This window comes from Hyla sarda, chromosome 2, assembly GCF_029499605.1.
Source record: "Hyla sarda isolate aHylSar1 chromosome 2, aHylSar1.hap1, whole genome shotgun sequence".
NCBI classification, from domain to species: Eukaryota; Metazoa; Chordata; class Amphibia; order Anura; family Hylidae; genus Hyla; species Hyla sarda.
The window spans coordinates 41,537,533-41,550,573 of NC_079190.1; positions in this window are offsets into that span (position 1 = coordinate 41,537,533).

The window sequence follows — 13,041 nt, forward strand, 5'->3', positions numbered from 1 at the left end:
TCCTGCGGCACCCTGTACTGTGACGGGGCACCCCGGTTGGGGATCACTGAGTTACCCTATTCTTTTGCATTCAATACTCTCGGTCATGCTAAGTGCCAAGTATATGGGCCGAGGAATAATACACTTTATCATTTGTCACCTGCTAGGAAAGATTTTGCATTAAGAATATGGAAAATGTACTAAATGCATTACATAGTTGACCATACAAAGTGAGGCCTACTGTTTGACTGTATGTTCTGTGATATCTTGAAAACATCGTGATAGATTTGTCTCCAATTTTACATAATAACCTGTTATTGGTATGAAACCCTGTTAAATGTAATAAAAAGAACATTTTGAAAAAACAAATCAACTGTTCAACTGATGCCAGAAAGTTAAAAAGATTTGTAAATTAAGAAAGTCAATATAGAAAAGGCAGAAAGCCTGGCACCAGTAGTATAGGGCTCAATGGGTATGTATATGTTCCTTGGGATCAGCATAGGAAGTAATACGCCTGCTAAGGGTGGTGCTCACGCAATGCGGTATAGTCCATATAATGTGGATAAAAGAAGAGGAATAAATGGGAGCAACTCACCCAAGACCCAAGAGGAGGTGGCAAAGTCTTTACTTTATTGCATATCGTGCAGACATAGGTGCAAACCACGGGGGGCAGATGTCACGGTGGGGGAGTAGCAGACAACGGCGGGCCACGGTCCGTATCTTGCTTTCAAAGCACTTCGTCAGGCCCCTTAGCATGTTCGCGTTCGCATCGCCGGGCGAACATATGTGAACTTCGATTCACCCCCTATACTTTAACATTGCAGTAAACTTTGACCCTGTGAGTCAGAGTCAGCAGACACATTACAGCCAATCAGCAGCCGTCCCTCCATTCCAGACCCTCCTACCTCTTGCACGGACGCCATTTTACCCTCATTCAGCATGCTGCAGGCTTAGGAAGTGGAGGGACAGAGAAGCTGCTCCTGCTGTATAGGGAAAGAGATAGCTGGGTTGCTGCTAGGTGGTGTATTCAGGGTCCAGTTTACTCCTAAAGCACTAGTGTAACATCTGCTTTAAGGACAGCACCAAAAAAAAGCCCTTTTTAGGGCTCAAATATCAGTCCGTGTGTCTTGCAACAGCTGGAGGCACCCTGGTTGGGAGGGAACTGCTGGTTAAAAGGGGTACTCCAGTATAAAACTTAAGTTCCTTCAAGCAACTAATTACAGTATAAAAAGGGCTATAAGTTCAGTCCGTGTGTCTTGCAACAGCTGGAGGCACCCTGGTTGGGAGGGGACCGCTGGTTAAAAGGGGTACTCCAGTGTAAAACTTAAGTTCCTTCAAGCAACTAACTACAGTATTAAAAGGGCTATAAATTCAGTCCGTGTGTCTTGCAACTGCTGGAGGCACCCTGGTTGGGGACCTCTGCTTAAAAGGGGAACTCTGCTGGCAACCTTTTTTGCTCATTGTCCCATTAGTGCAAATCACATTTGGTGTGACAGTTCAAAAAAAACAAAAACTTTTTGGGCTGTGAAATAAAACCAGTGTTGCCTAAAGGGGGCTCTAACTATGTGCTGCCTAATATGGGGGAATCTATGTGTTGCCTAAAGGGGGGCTCTATGTGCTGCCTAAAGGGGGGATCTAACTATGTGCTGCCTAATATGGGGGAATCTAAATATGTGCTGCCTAAAGGGGGCTCTATGTGCTGCCTAAAGGGGGGATCTAACTATGTGCTGCCTAATATGGGGAAATCTATGTGCTGTCTAAATGGGGGATCTAACTATGTGATGCCTAATATGGGGGAATCTATGTGCTGTCTAAAGGGGGGATCTAACTATGTGATGCCTAAAGGGAGGCTCTAACTATGTGCTGCCTAATATGGGGAAATCTATGTGCTGTCTAATATAGGGGAATCTATGTGCTGTCTAAAGGGGGGATCAAACTATGTGATGCCTAAATGGAGGCTCTACCTATGTGCTGCCTAAAGGGGGGCTCTAACTATGTGCTGCCTAATATGAGGGGCTCTATGTGCTGCCTAAAGGGGGGATCTAACTATGTGATGCCTAAGGGGGGCTCTATGTGCTTCCTAAAGGGGGCTAAAGCACGTTATTCCAAACCATTTAGGAATAATAGGTGATTTATGCCCTTTATGGATTAAAACCAGACTCTGCATCAACTATGTAATTTTCCATGGGAGTTTTGCCATGGATCCCCCTCCGGCACGCCACAGTCCAGGTGTTAGTCCCCTTGAAACAACTTTTAAATTACTATTGTGGCCAGAAAGAGTCCCTGTGGGTTTTAAAATTCGCCTGCCCATTAAAGTCAATGGCGGTTCACCCGGTTCGCCGGTTTGCGAACATTTGCAGAAGTTTTACGTTCGCGACATCACTTATGGTCAATATTGTTGAGCGGCATAGGCCATATTCAAATTCGCCATATTTAGCGAATATATGGGTGAATATTCATCATATATTCGCTAAATTTGCATATTCGTAATATTCATGGTTTTTTTCACATGTGCGAAAATTTGCATATGTGAAAATGTATTAACTTTTTAGCAGGTATACCAGTGTAACTTGATAGAAGCAGTAGAAGTACAAGCCATACAAGTATCATCTATCAACATGGTTCACAGCCAATTTGCGAGGAAGGAAGAAAGAATCATCATCAGTGTAAGTATTTTCGCATTACTTTTGTAATTGTATCTTGTGAATTTATTTTTGATATATTCGCAAATGAGAAAAACTTGCAAAACTACAATTCCCAGCATGCCCAGACAGAAAACAGCTGTATGGGCATGCTGGGAGTTGTAGTTTTGCAACATCTGGAGGTCAACAGTTTGGAGACCACTGTGCAGTGGTCTCTAAACTGTAGCCCTCCAGCTGTTGCAAAACTGCAAATCCCAGCATGCCCAAACAGTAAACAGCTGTCTCGGCATGCTGGGAGTTGTAGTTGCGTACCTCCAGCTGTTGCATAACTACATCTCCCAGTACATGCTAGGAGTTGTAGTTTTGCAACAGCTGGAGGCACACTGGTTGGAAAATACTGAGTCAGGTAACAGAACCTAACTGAAGGTTTTCCAACCAGTGTGCCTCCAGCTGTTGCAAAACTACAACTCCCAGAATGCACTGACAGACCATACATGCTGGGAGTTGTAGTTTTGCAACAGCTGTAGGCACATTGGTGGTGAACCACTGAGTTAGGAAACAGACTCTAGCTCATTGATTCCAACCCATTTGCCTCCAGCTGTTGCAATACTACAACTTTCAGCATGCACTGACTGCCTGGGCATGCTGGGAATTGTAGTTGTGCAACATCTGGAGGGCTACAGTTTGGAGACCACTATTTTAGTTGCGGTTGGAAAAGCGCATACGCGGCAAAAATGAGCCGATCGGAGCGAACGTTTCACTTCGGTCGGCTCATTAAAATGAATTACCATACGGCGCATACGGCCGGGATACCGGGCGTACGGTTTTAGCTCCCCCCAGCCGGATGCGCTCCCGTATGGGTAAAAACGTGGTGTGAACCCACCCATGGCGAAGACGGTGGGATACTTTCCTATTGGTTGCTGGGTATGTTGCTAATCTCCGACAACTGTATTTGCATCATTCTCATTGGCCCACAAGCTAAAAGAAGGGAGGGATCAATATTCGCGAATATTGGCATATGCGAATATTCGCCCGGCAGTCTCACACAGTAGTATTAGAGCCTTCTTTACACCACACAAGCTGGAAGCAGAGAGGGATGATCACTGTGATGTGGACTGTGAAAAAAATAAAGCAAATATTCGTAATTTCGAATATAAAGTGCTATATTCGCGAATTTGCGAATATGCGATATTCGTGAATAAAATTCAAATTGCGAATATTCACGAGCAACACTAATGGTCAGTTCCTGACATGGACAGAGAGCACTGTGGTCAGACTGGAAAAAGATTTTTACATAGAAGTAACTTACAAATCTGTTTAACTTTCTGGCACCACCTGACTTGAAATGCTTTCGAATCAACTGATGCCAGAAAGTTATACAGATTTGTAAATTACTTCCATTTAAAAATCTTAATCCTTCTGGTACTTAGCTGCTGTATGCTCCACAGGGAGTTGTGTAGTTCTTTCCAGTCTGACCACAGTGCTCTCTGCTGACACCTCTGTCTGTGTCAGGAATTGTCCAGAGCAGGAGAAAATCTCTATAGCAAACCTCTCCTGCTCCAGATAGTTCCTGCCATGGACGGAGGTGTCAGCAGAGAGCACTGTGGTCAGACTGGAAAGAACTACACAACTTCCTCTGAAACATTCAGCAGCTGATAAGTACTGGAAGGATTAAGATTTTTAAATAGAAGTAATTTACAAATTTGTATAATTTTCTGGCACAGTTCATTTTTATAAAAAAATAAAAATAATCCCCACCAGAGTACCTCTTTAATGACCATTTGGAAATAGAACCGTGAATGTAAATGGATGGGTAGCTTTAGTGGCTCTTCTTGAGAACGCCAGAACATTCCTTTGTGGGATGAATAGAATGTGGCGTCCTGGTGTCTGCGGCACTTCTCTCCGGCTCTCAGTGCAGTCTCTATAATGACAGTCACTAATTAGCAGGATCTTTGTAGCTGGTATTGTCATATTAAACAGAATGAGACTTTGTCACAATACCTTGAGATGAGAACAACCTCGCTTTGTATGCAAAGAAGAAAAACCCAGATAACTCATACATGAATGACAGAGGCTGCTGAGCTTTGTCTGCTTATTAATCCAGCATTCTACAGAAGACTAGATAACTAGGGGAGGGGGCGCACAATTAGGGAACGTATCGCAGTGAGAGAACGCAAAGAACATCTGTCATTCTGGAGGACCCAACGTGTCCATGTGTTCCATATACAGTCCATTCATTCCAGGACGCATACAGTTAATCCGGATTCACACTTAGCATCTCCCGCCAGAAAAAGATTCTGTCCGGAGGTTCCGAATGCGGCCACCGCCACCTGATTTCGATAGAACGCAATGTCTGCTACACAGATTCCGACAGAACACTGAGCAGGTTCAATATCCCTGTGGAATTTTTAGATCAGAATTTTCAGACAGAAATTCCACAAAGAAAATTCTGCAGTGTCAATGGGTTAACGAAAAACCCATTCCCCTGCATTTTACCTACAGGCATCAAAATTTCCTACCGAAATTCAGAAGCAGAATTCTGGTCAGAAATTCCGTAGCGTGAACCCAGCCTTAGGTTCGACACTTATTCCACATGGTGCACGAAGGCAATGTAGAAATAGAAACGTAAGGTTATGTTCACCTGGCGGAAATTCTGCTATCACTCTCAAATTTCATTCTGCAAACCTTGCTGCAAAATTTTTGCAGCAAGAAGATTTGTGGAATTTAAGCAGAATTTCGATGACATTTCTGTGTGCTCCAGCCCCGTGTAGTTCAATGGAATTCTGCTGCAGAATTTCCCAAAATGAAAGACAGGTCGTAAATTTTTGTGGAATTTGGAATGCGGAATTTCCGCTGCAGAAAGTCTTCCGTGTGAACAGGACAGCGGAGTCCCCATTGAACTTAATGGCCCTGATTTACATGTTTTTTTTTTTAATATTAGAATATTTTTATTTTGAATAAGCAAAGAACAAAATCAGAGGCATGCAAATGTGACATACAAAGTGCAATATCAGTCAAGATAAAACAGGCAATAACAGCTTGCAGTCAGAGACAATAAGTCTGGCATTACTAAAGTATAAGCATACCTCGGGGGGAGCGGGGGTCAAAAAGGGGAAGGAGGAAGGGAGGGAGGGGAAACCAGTTAACAGGAGGGGGGGGGAGTAAGGGTAAGGAAAGGAAAGGAAGGGTAGGGAGGTGAAGGAAAGAGGAATCAGAGAAGGAAAAAAAATCCCAAGAAGGGAAAGGGGGGAGCTAAGAAGAAGGAGAAGAAGAAGAAAAGGCAATGTCATTGGACAAGCGCAGCGGAGAACAAGAAAACTTACCACATAGGATGATCACATCACCGAGCTCTCCAGTTCAGGGCAACAGAAGGGGGGAAATGGTGTCAAGGAGCGGGGTGAGGTGTGGAGATCCCTAAAATCTGGAGAAAACAGTAAGCCTTACCAAGGGGACCAGGTAGCTGTGTGCCTAACTAGTCTGTGATGAGATTCCGCAAGTAATTCCTCCATTCTATGTAGGTGGGCCACCTCTGGAGCCAGGAAGAAAGGGTCGGGGGAGTGGAGGTTCTCCAATGACGAGGTATGATCATCGTTGCCACTAGGAGGAGAAAATGTAAAAGGGACTTAGTAAATCAGTCTCCCTGTCTCCACCCCTAGAGGGACTATGTTAACCCGACCTTCTTTGTCGGGTTTTGTGCCAAAATGTGGCAAAGTGGGCCACAATTTGGCACATTGTGCCACAAATTGTGTCTGCCCCAGATTTTATGGGGCATTGCACCAAAATAAACTTACGAATCAGAAAAACCCGAAAAAGGGGCATGGTGGCCCGGAAAAGAGGTGTGGTTTCACAGCCTGATCTTTTTTACTATTGAATTCACAGAAAATCCTGTAAATAAAGGACTGGAAATTTCCACCAAGAAAAAGTTGATCAGAAAACCCCACAAATGTATTAAGGCTCCCACATAAAATATGGTGGATTTAAGCTCTGGAAAAGCCAACAGCTCAGAGCATGTGTAAAAAAATAAAATAAAGCAAAACAAAGGGAAAAGCAAAATACACTCAGCAGACATTGCGCTGTGTGAACATAGCCTAAGGAATCTCGGCACTCACAATTAGTTTTTTTTTGCCTCAATCAATTCTTGTGTTTTATTCGCACAACATCAAATATGCAACATGCAGGACGTTGCATATTTGATGTTGTGTAAATAAAACACAGAGAATTGATTGAGGAAAAACAAAAAAATAATGTGAGTGCCGAGATTCCTTATGGCACCATGTACAGTTGCTGAACTTGTCAAGTCTTACCGAGTGTTACCGATAACAGGTGGTCAGGTGTGTCAGGTAGAGTTCACCTGGACTTTGAGTTATTTTGTCCAACCCCTGTAATGCTACATCTCACCTGTGGTGGTGCTGCAGGGACACTGAACGCTTGCTCCTAGCACAGAATACAGCTGATCGACAAGCTTCCCTTCAAGAGAACAAGTTTACCAAAAATGATTTGTCCAAAGCTAAAACTCTCTCTGTTCATAGATTATTTCTATTTAATAAGCAAACTCAACTACTATGTCCTACTCCAATTGTGTATTATGTTAAAAAAAAAACATTAAAAAATTTATTAAAAGGAAGACGGTCCCTTATGACTTAGCCTAGTGTGTATTCACTGTCCATGGTGCTGAAATAAAGTCATTTAAAAGAATTATCCAACATTAGAAAAACAGAGCTGATTTCTTCGACAAATGGCACCACATTTGTCTGCAGGTTGGCTGTGGTTTTGCAGCTCAGTTCCATTTGAAGAGAATGGAACCAAGTTGTAATACCTCACACAACCTGTGAATAGTTGTGGTGCTGTTTTTTGGAAAAACAATTCGCTCTGTTTTTCTATTTCTGGATAACCTCTGTAACCCATTAAATTTTACAGTCACAGTTTTACATTGGAGCCAGAAGCTCTCAGGTGACAAGAGAAGTGTACTTTCCATCAACCCTGATTATGGAGGGGTATAACTGGGATGAAAAAAATGGCAGGATTTGTATAAAATGTTGGCATTTCTGGGTGTTGCTGAAGCATTGCCGGTTGCTGAGTGGGGAGATACATACATTGGACAATTGGACTGCATGGGAAGGAACACTGTGTCCACTGTTAAAGGATCTACCACATTAAGTACAAAGCATGGTATATCCAAATCAAAGCGCATCATGGTGGTTCAGTGGTTAACACTGTTATACTGGAGTCCTGGATTCAAATCCCACCAAGGACAACATCTGCAAAGAGTTTGTTTGTTCTCCCCATGTTATCTTGGGTTTCTTCCAAAAACATACTGATTGGTGAATTTAGATTGTGAGCACCAATAGGGACATGGAGCATTGCAGAGTTTATAAAGAATTATTATTAAGTCAAAGTGGTCCTTTGTGAGCACAGATGTTTTATCTCAATCTCCAAGGTTATACGGGGACATTTATCATCGTTGCTTTGGTAAGCAAGTTCTGTAGTCATTTTTTTCTTGCAATTTTTTTTGCTTATGTATGACATATTTATCATACTATCACAGGGGGTTGATAAATTTGGCTTACATAAGCAAAAACCAAGAAAACACTTTTAAATACCATTTTTTTTTAGCACACACAAGCAAAAACCAAATAATGACTACAGAACACCACTTTGCAGCTTTGAAAAAAAAATTGCATATATATATATATATATATATATATGTGTGTGTGTGTGTGTGTGTGTGTGTGTGTGTGTGTGTGTGTGTGTGTGTGTGTGTTTATTACATTTTTTAACACTGTTTTTCTCCCTAAATGTACTTTTTTGTTATTTCTTCTACAGATCCGTGTATCCTGTGGACTCCTTCGGATTCGGTGGACTACTTCGACGACCAGCGTTTTTCTTTGCTTGATGTTAATAAAATGGTTAACGAGGGCTTGTGGGGGAGTGTTTTTTTGTAATTAATTTTTTTTTTGATAAACCTGTTGTGTTTTTTTTTTTTTTTTTTTTTACTTACTGGACAGGCTTATTAGTGGAAGCTGTCTTACAGACGGAGTCCACTAAAGAAAATCCATTTTGAAAAATTAACTACATAAGCAAGTTTGAATTTTCTTTGCTTTTCTTGTTCTTCACGCAAATTGTTGCACAAAAACACACGTAGTCGCAGTTGCGACAATTTTGCAACAATTATAGTAAAGAAAACCTGACTTAACCCCTTGATAAATGTCCCCCATAGTCCTTATGTGGAAAGTAATGGATATGATCCAGGAAAACCAAATTGGAATTACTATGTGGCACTTCTCCTCCTAGGACAGATGTAGGCACTAGTCCATGTGTAGATGAATAGGTTCTTTATTATGCAACTTCAAGTTTCGAGCTCGACAGCCTACATCTGTCCTAGGAGGAGAAGCGCCACATGGTAATTCCTGTTTTCCTGGATCATATCCATTACTTTCTGCTACCCATCCAGTTACCGAGAGGAACCTGGAAAGGAAACCAGGGCTGCTGACCTCCATTTCATCCTGAGAGTTTTGATGCCTGCTGAGGTGTTGTGCTCTTAGCACAACACGTTCCGATAAGCCTCCTAATTTGGCGCACATTGAAGCACACTACCACGATTGTCTACACTAGGAGCGCACCTCTTTTTTTGTGTTTTTTCATATATAGTCCTTATGTGGGCAGGGTCTATAAGGCTTTGTTTTTACTGTCTACTAGTGTTGAGCGGCATAGGCCATATTCAAATTCGCGAATATTCGCGAATTTATGGATGAATATTCGTCATATATTCGCGAATATTCGCATATTCGTAATATTCTCGTTTTATTTTCGCATATGCGAAAATTCGCACCCCAGTCTCACACAGTAGTATTAGATAGAGCCTGCTTTACACCACACAAGCTGGAAGCAGAGAGGGGTGATCACTGTGATGTGTACTGTGAAAAAAAATAAAAAAAATATTCGTCATTACGAATATAAAGTGCTATATTCGCGTATATTCGATATTCGCGAATAAAATTTGCATTGCGAATATTCGCGAGCAACACTACTGTCTACAAGTATTAAAAATGACAAAGTCAGTACTGTAGAAAGATCTCTTGAAGACGGAACAGTTGCAAGTTGGAACTGAAAGTTTGCAAGGCTATTTCTTGACAGCGGAGGCATACGCCTGACTTACAGGCTCCATAAAGCCAGTGTTATGATTTAGCACACTTCTAAAACTGTGTACTGCCGAGCGGATGAATAATTCATCTGTCACTCATGCTGCCTGTCTCCACATTTTGCATTTTGCTTACACATAACACATTTAATTCTGTACCAGTAGAATATAAAGCCATTTGCGATGCTGTTCCATAAAATGAAGTGTTTTTATCTTAATAACCATCCCCTCTTAAAATGGGGATTAATCAAGCATGACCACGAATGCACAGCAAAATAGGTGCGGAAACCCACCTGCTGATATTCCTGTTGGCTATTAAAATATATAGTGAATTAGCCGCTTTTTGGTGTCATAAAGGAGCAAACATCCGAACATCCGAGGGTGGTAGAAGCAGTGGAAAATTTTGTTGAAGACTTCAAGGAATCCCTCAGAACATGTATGAAATGTATGAGATGGCATGAACCAGCAAATAAAACAAACATTATGGGGCTGATATGGGAAAATAGTAAAATATTTATTTGAAATAAGGCATTTGAGAGGTCCTCCTCTCTTCCTCAGGCCCTGATTTATTTGGACAACGCGTTTTGAGAGGTCCTTTTTTCTTCATCAGGTCCCAACAATGAGAGGAGGACCTCTGGATATGTGTTGTCCAAATAAATATTTTAAGATTTTGTTATATTAGCCCAGTAACGTTTGGTTCATTCGTTGATTACCACCATTTCATACATCCGTGTTCCACATGCTCACTCTGTGCTCACTCCTGTCCTATCAGACTGCGGTATGAAAACAGGGGTTACAGAGCAGCCTGCAGTGATTGGATGAAGAGACCCAGCACAGCAGACTCAGGGAGGAAGTGAATTGGGAGTTAGAGGGACTCAGTACTCGGACATGCCCCTTCCTGAGCAGTGGATGTCAGAATGTGGGAGCAGCAGAAGCAGAGAGATTTGTTAACCCTATACAGAAGCATGTAATGCATCTGTATGACCTAGTGAGTAACAGGAAGAAGCATTAGTTTTTTTCTTTGATATAACAGGTACACTTTAATAAACACTAAAAATGCATTATTATCTGAAAAAGAAAATAAGCAAAACATTTTAGCACATCTTTACATGGTTCAGTCTAAGTTTGTACCATCTATTAATAGTCTTACTTTGTTGCCACAAACATACTCCCAAATTTGCCCCATTTTGGCACTTTTAAAGGGGTACTCCACCCCTAGACATCTTATCCCTAGACACTCCGCCCCCATGTAACGTCATGCCCCGTCCCCTCAATGCAAGTCTATGGGAGGGGGCGTGACGTCACACAGGGGCGGAGTCGTGATGTCACGGACTTCCGTTCCGGCGGTCGGGACCCAGACCCTCCAGCGCTTCCGGAGCATAAACAGGTGGGTGCCGCATGCTATATTGCGGGGGGCCCCAGTAGCGGGACCTCTGCGATCAGACATCTTATCCCCTATCCTTTGGATAGGGGATAAGATGTCTAGGGGTGGAGTACCCCTTTAAGCCAAGTCTGCTTCCTGTAAGCCAACTCACTTTTTGAGCAACGTGCAAAAGTATCAGATATTAGAAACCATTCCAAAATAGTGAAGAATGGAAGACGGCACTCCAGTATTGGTGTCCAAGTTCAAGAAAGGTGGTTTACTGATCCCAATACATACAAAATGATGCAACGTTTCGACCTTACAATAAGGTCTTTATCAAGCACTATGTGCTTGATAAAGACCTTATTGTAATGTCAAAACGTTGCATCATTTTGTATGTATTGGGATCAATAAACCACCTTTCTTGAACTTGGACACCAATACTGGAGTGCCGTCTTCGATTTTTCACTATTTTGGAATGTTTTTGCTAGACTTGTGCACTAGAAAAATTTTCGTTTAATTTCGTTTCGTTTTTTCGTTTTGGGAAAAAATTTCGGTTCGGCAATATTTTCGGTTTAGATTTTTCGGATACATTCGGTATTCGGGTATTCGTGTTGTTTTTTCGGATACATTCGGTATTCGGGTACATTCGGTAAATCTTTAGTCTTTTTTTGGACTTTAGCGACCCTAATAAATAATGGAGATACCTTTTTTATTAAAATTTCGCAGGGTATCATAAAAAAATCATAATAAAAAAGATACAGTGGTGATGAAAAAAATTGTATCTAACGAAATGTATCTTTTTTATTATGAAATGTTTATTCATTTTTAAACAGGGATCAATTTATGTGAGCGGGTAAAGCACTAAAAATGTAGCCGACAATAATAAAAATGTAGTGTGTGCGTGTTTTTCACTTTTTTTTAAAACATTTTTTAGGTAGTACTACTACTCCCAGCATGGAACACACTCTTCCATGATGGGAGTAGTAGTTACCTGTACTAATTGACAGATTGCAGGGGTCCCTTGCGATCATCTTGTATAATGTATAGATGCGCCGGCTGCTCTTCTATGGTCCCCTGCACTCACGTATATGTACACATATTCATATTTCCCGCAGAGCTGTGATTGGCCAGATGGTTCCAGCCAATCACAGCTCTCTGTGAGAAATAGGAATATGTGTATATATACGGCCGTGCAGGGGACCATATGAGAGCGGCCGCCGCATTCATACATTATACTGGAGGATCGCAGCGGGTGTCAGGAGTGATACCCGCAGTGATCTGTCCCTTTACTACAAGTACTACCACTCCCAACATGGAGTACACTCTGCTCCATGCTGGGAACTGTAGTATCTGTATTAATAGACAGATCGCAGCGGGTGTCAGAAGTTACACTGGCTGCCATATGTCTATTAATGCAGGTACTACAGCTCCCAGCATGGAGCAGAGTGTGCTCCATGTTGGGAGTATTAGTACCTGCAGTAAGGGACAGATCCCAGGGATGTCACTCCTCCTGACACCCGCTGCGATCCTCCTGATGTGAATGTCCGGATCAGCTGTTCTCAGGGCTACAGAGCCAGGAGAACAGCTGACGCTGAGCCGTAGGTATACATCGTATATCTACTGCCCAGCAAGAACTTACAGTGAGCCTGCAATGTGTATACAGTATACACATTGCTGGCTCACTTAACCCCTTGCTGAGCTGTGCGCTATGCGCAAGCCCAGCAAGGGAAGAGTTAACTTACACTGCTGGACAGTGTAGGTTAACCCTTTGGGTGGTATACACTTTATACAGCTATCTATAGATAGCTGTATACAGTGTATACAGAAGACGAAGTCCAGCTTACTTCCCTCAAGTCCCGGGCCGGGTTTGTGTAGCTCCGCCCCCTAGTGATGACGTCATTAGGGGGCGGAGCTAC